Source organism: Geospiza fortis, unplaced genomic scaffold (assembly GCF_000277835.1).
Source record: "Geospiza fortis unplaced genomic scaffold, GeoFor_1.0 scaffold166, whole genome shotgun sequence".
Lineage (NCBI taxonomy): Eukaryota > Metazoa > Chordata > Aves > Passeriformes > Thraupidae > Geospiza > Geospiza fortis.
Genome location: NW_005054310.1, coordinates 5,891,316 through 5,897,357, shown reverse-complemented (window position 1 = coordinate 5,897,357; position 6,042 = coordinate 5,891,316). Strand labels below are relative to the sequence as shown.

At 40.1% G+C, this 6,042-nt stretch overlaps 1 long non-coding RNA gene across 1 annotated transcript; it reads left to right on the top strand.

Annotated features, from left to right (window-relative positions):
- The first annotated feature begins 376 nt into the window (after positions 1-376).
- On the top strand, positions 377-6,042 carry LOC115947710. The gene is made up of 3 exons (XR_004081563.1): positions 377-1,212; positions 2,907-3,057; positions 5,629-6,042. It is a non-coding gene; the product is annotated as an uncharacterized LOC115947710 (long non-coding RNA).

The following is a 6,042-nucleotide window of genomic DNA, read 5'->3' as shown; positions in this document are numbered from 1 at the left end:
AAACATCATTGTAGTAATGTTTGAAGCGCTGGGCTTTCTCTTTTTAATCTGGTTTCTTGCTTTGAGTTAACCTGGCAAATGTTAATCATTGCAGAGCATGTGAGTGTTAAACACAGTGGCTGTAAAACAGCTGTGTGGCAGGTTGAACTGCTGTCAGCTCATTTCATGCAAAATATTGGTTTGGTACTAGTGACAGTAACCATCCTCTGATGATTTAAAACTACTTTTGATACTGGGGTTACATGGGCAAATATTTTAACTGCTAAAGCAGAACATTGTGTTGCATAAAACACATCACTCTGTTACAAACACAAAGCCACTTGCATTGCCATATTGTGCCATTTTGGTGGTGAACTTCCATAATTTATAATACTTGTCAAAGTTCATTCACTCTGGCACAAAATGAGCTAGATCCATTGTACCATTTTAGATTACTGGTATCATTTTTTGTGCTGTTGGCTCCACCTTTGGCCTGTGATGAGCCTGTGCCATTTGACAGTGGTAAGATTACATGAGAACGCTGGTGTTCCTGTTGGAAAAAAATCAGGGTTTCAAAAAAAAAGTGAAAAATTTAATCTAATTGGCTTGGAGGAACACAACGTTCATGACTGTATTTAAACCCTATGTGTAACTATACAGGTCTCTGCAGAGAAAACAAAATGTTCATTAGAAAATTAACCTGAATTTCTTGGGGTAGTGCTCCAAAGCTGCAGTAATGGAAATAACATTCACTTGCTCTAAAGGGCTCAGACGTTATTTGTCCAAATAGCAAACCATAGGATAGCAAAGCCAACTTGGCCACTGAGTTTACTGTACTGTGTCAGAATTCACTGTAACAACCTGAGTTCTTAATGTGATTGTGTTGTAGCCTGGTTTCATTGACCATGTGAAAATTTGGACAGAGATGGAAATGGTGTTGGGCTGTGGCTGGTGGGGTTTAGGGGACTCCAGGCTTTCTTCTGGGTTAAGAGCAGAGGGGGAAATCATTGTGAACTCTTGATTTTGAAAGTATCTTCCTGCAATTTTCCTCCAGGTTAGGGTGTTCAGCAGTTCCAATTGCTGAAATGTGAGACAAGTGTAAAGCATCCTGTCCCCCAAAACATGGGATGTATACTCTAAGATAAACACAGTGAGGATTCAGTAGTACGTGGATGAATTCGTTGTGGAGGTGTTCAAGCATAGGTCAACTAACCAGGACACAGGACCATCAAGGTATGCTTTGAAATGGTATTGGAGAATGGGAAAGTAATATAACAAGTATGGGGTTTGTTTTCTTCCATGAGAGTTCCCTAGCCAAAATATTATCCTTTGAGTTGTAGACCTAGAAATAATTTGATAATGCTTACTAGGGAAATGTTCTTGCTTAATTCTGCTTGTAAGAACCTTGCCTCCAACCTTTTTCAGGGTCTTCTTCATAACTGCTGAAAATTGAAAGGCATAGAGAGACCTAGATGAGCCGGAGGGAGAGATCCTGGTGGAATCCAGGCTTCAGATTATGGTCCTTGCTTGTTTCTCTCCAATTGGAGAGTCCCCAATGCTTAGCAATGTGGAAGCTGGTGCAGAAGCCTCCTCTTTGCCACCTCAGCAAAGAGAGTTAATTCTTCCCATCTATTAGGTCCTCTGATAGTTGGAAACAAAATAAAAATGCCAAAAACCCAAAATCACCCACACCAGGATAAACCTGTTCCTGATCATGGCTGCAGTTGGCTGAGTAACCTCACTGTGTTGCCCTTATATTGACTGTTAGTTATGTGGGAGGAGAGGGAGATGGAAGGCATTTGTGAGGTTTGGCAGGGGAGCCTAAAATAGTTCTGTGAGCCTTCTGTTGTTACACTAACAGCAATTGAAAGGAAGCTACAGGACTGTAGAAACTTTCTGTGAGGAAGCTCTGCAGTTCCTGTGCACACCTGCTGGGGGTTTTGCATCCCAGGCAGTGGCACACTGAGCTGAGTTCTCCAGATGTTTTTACAGGAAGAAGTCTTCGCTTTTGCTGCCGCGCCTTTTCTGCACCAGCCTCACTGAAAGCACTACTGAAGTTTCTTCTCTTGCAAAGCTGGCATTTTCCTTATTTACTGTCAATACAGGAGTTATTGATCAGAGAGAGGCTTTAGTTTTAAAAATTTGTCTCTATGGAAGTGAGATATCTTGAGCAACTTCAGGGAACCAGGCACTGAGCAAGGAGTTGGAAGTGTCTTTTTTAACCCTTATTTGGGCTGGAAAGAGATGCTCAGGTTTGGAGTATTAGTGCTGTTCTCTGCTTTTTAATTTTCTCCTGGTTCATCATTCAGACAGTTTAATAATACTGCAGCTTGTCCAGGAAAAATGGTAAGCTGCAAAAGAGAGGAGCAGCAGAAAGCAAATCAAACACCTAAATAAGCAGAGCAAAGTTTATGAAGCTAGAAAAGGTAAGTTTGTCCCATGCAGACTGAGTAAAGGAAGACAGAGGTATGTGTGTAGTTCATGATCACAAAGATGCCTTTTTTACAAACATTATTACATGAAGTTTGGGTGCAGGCACCCAAGTGTCTGTACCCCAAAATTCTGGGCTATAACAAATCATGACACACAAGGAGAGGAAAAACTGGTTAAATAATTTTGGGGCCAGGACCTCTGTTTTGCATTGGGATTTAGCAGAGTCCCCTAGCAGGCCTGCAGTATCATGCTCCTAGATAAAAAGGAGTCAATTGAGAAAGTTTTGCCCAGTTAGCGTTTTTGTAAAGATAACCTCCTGGTCAGCATAGCATATTTGTTAAAGGAATGTAGTCTGCACACTCAACACTTCTGACATTGGCTTTAGCACATCCTAAAGTTCTACTTTCTGCATGTATCTTTACTAACAACAGAGATTACTCCAGACATGGTGAAGAATTTATGACTTAATGCATGTTCATGTTCTATGAGTATAGGTAAGGCTGCAGCTGCTCAGGAGTCTTTGTAACACAACAGATGGACAGATGAACTGGAACTGCATAAGGAGGAAAACTTAACTGTCACATTGAATTTTTAGCTGTTTTATCTCTTGGAAGATACAAAAGCAAGTGATGGCTTCTGTAAAAGGTAAGTAAATGGCTGGGAATGGGGAGATGATAAGCCTGCTCTGTGTCCAGGAAAAGTAACTTGCTGGGAGATGTACAAAAGAGACAACAGAGATCAGAGTGAGATGGGAATGTATTTCCTTTCTTAGCCTGGGGGAGAAAGGAGGGGTTTGTGAAAGGTGCAGAAGCTGTGCTGTCGAGTGACAGCTGAGGAATGAAGCACATTTGTCAAGGATGTTGCAAGCTGGACAGATGCGGTGCTGTCCTTGGGATGAGGGAGGGTGAAGGGCTGGTGCAGTTCAGCTCTTCTGCTAGACAGATTTTTAATTACTAAGTTTGAGCCTGAAGTGAATCAGAGAAGTGACACAATGTAACATGATGTCTAATATTATAGAAAACAGATGCAAATCAGCTCATGCTCTTCATGCTGAAGCATAAAAGTGTATGGAGTTTAAGGAACTGATCAAAAATTTGCTAGCTTTTTTCCTCCATTCTTTCTGTTCCTTGAGAGGCAGTGTGAAAAACAAATGCAGCCCAGTAGAAACAGAGCGCTTTGCTGCAGATAGAAGATTGCTATTCCTTTCAATTAATTCAATCTGAACCTGTTTATGCAACTCTTGTGAACAATTTGCAGAAAATTTTTAGCACTTTGATTGCCATCAAACTGCTGGAAGTCTTGTAAATCCTGTGCACTTGGTATAAGTGGGAAGTAAAATTAATTTCTTCTCAAACAAGGCTTCTCAGCTTTACAGAAGGGACCCAGTGTAAACAGATTTAAAAATTATATATTGCTGAACATTCTTTTCAAAACTACTTTAATCTACTTAGCACTGGCAGTCACTGAGTAATTTTTTTTTTATCCGGCATCTTAGTGGTTGAAGATAGGCCCCTAGGTGTCCTGTAAGGGTATGTTCAAAATGGTGTAGATGTGATCAAGAAGTGTAAAAGGGCTCTTTCTGCCATCTAGTGGCAACAAAAAAAAACAACTCTATTCACTTAATTAATAATCTCATTAATTGTGTCTGCATTGTCAGCAGAACCAGGTATAGTAATCCTCAACTGTCCTAAATTTAAGAAGATAGCAGTCACTTTTTACTCCCCTTTTCCACAAAATAAACAACCTGTATTTTCCTTGCCTTGACATCTCATGAAAAAATCCAAATCCCTGTTTATTGTCTGAATGCCTTTTGAGTGCACTGTTCTTAAATTTCCTGTGTGTGTTTCCCTGTATGATACACTGGTACTGAAATACTTTAAGGCTTAGAAACCTTTCTTTGGTGCTAAAGACCCTGGGAAAAGATACTGTCCACACAGGGAGATAAAATTGCCTGTAGTGGAATACATCTCTAAAACCCTTCCGAAGATGGGTGGGTTCCCCTGTGGAGCAGGCAGCATTTGCCTCTGAAGGAGCAGTGAGCTCTGTGGAGCTGCTGCATTTCAGAATGGTTACTCTTCTGCTTAAAACTGATTTCTGAAGCTTGCTGGTATCCATTTCCCTGTAGCCATTTACTTCTTTTGACAGGCAGCTACCCTTGCCACCTTTTACAATCTGCAGCCTGTGCTTCTCTTTAAAAAATATATGGCTCTGCTTGGATGTGTTATAGCTCCACACTGGTGGGAGGGGATAGAAAAGGAGACCATTCATGCCAAACAGAATCCTTATTCATGGGTCAAGTTGTAAGGAACTTGCCCCCCCCCCCCAAAAAGTTAATTGGAGCCTTTATGTAATTAAAACTGCAGTTCTCACATTCCTGAAAGTGATTTAGCCTGGATTCTTTGCAAGATGAAGCATAGCCCCTATCTTCTCCTAGACCTGTAGTGTAAGGGTATTGAAAATGGTGAATAGTGTAGAATGGCTAACAGAACCCTGCAGAAGATACTGTTAAAAATAATGTCTAAGTTGTTTGGTGGGTTCTTTTTTTGAGTACATAAAGTACTTTGAATAAAAAAAGTCAGAGAAGGCCAATGTTTTATCAGCAGCTCTAAAAAGCTGCATTTTGAGCCTCTCTATGTAAGTATAAATTCTCCATAAGATTAAAACTAACTGCTTGCTGGCTTCCATCTCAGCAGGAGTCCAGGAAAATTTTCTTGGTGTTAATTTCACAGTGGTAACAGTATGATACTTCAGAAAACAAACTTATCTTGTCATGTAGGATTCCTACTGTGCCCTCTCCTCTTAATTCCTGGTTATCCCCTGCCTGTTCCATTTAGTTAAGTAATTTATCATATTTTAAAATTAGTTTTATGCCTTTTACTCAAAAAGAATTTAGAAACAAAATTTAAACTTCTATGTTATCATCTCATTTTTTGGTTATAATTACAGCAATAGCTAGTTCAGATTTTTAAATATGGGGTGCTTGGGTACATTACTGAAGAAGGGAAGGTTTCTAAAAATGCAACTTTATTTAGGGGAAAAAGTAGCAACTTGCCAAAACCGCGTTACCATCAAATTAAATTAGTAGTCTGTTAAAACAGGGTTAGTGAGAAAGATGATGGTATACCATTCCTTGTTGGAGCCAGGTTTGTGCTCCCTCTAGCTGCACTTGACCTTGGAACAGATGGCCTCTTTGCCCACTCAGTTTGTCCTTTCCAGGACTGGAAGAAGTTTGAGGAAAGTCTCACGTGACACTTCTGCAAGATCTGCTCCAGTAAGATTGTATGTAATCCCCTTACAAAGAATAAAAATGTAACCGTCTCCTTTGAACTTGAAAAAAAGATGAAAAAAAAAAAGGAAAATTAAAACCCACAATTTTGGAATTAAATCTTGGAATGATTTAATGACCTGAGTAAAGATGACAAGGAACCTGGTAATTTTGCTGAGAATCTGGAGTTGGAAGTTGTTCTTTATTTATTTGTTGTGTATGCCAGTATCAGAGTGTTGTGTGTGCCATCTGGGGACAGCTGGCAGGTAAAGGGCTCAGTTCTGAGGAGCAGTCAGCTCCCAGTATGTGGCTCTTTCCTTTCACAACAGTGGCATTTGAAAAAACTTCACCTAAGCTGCACACTT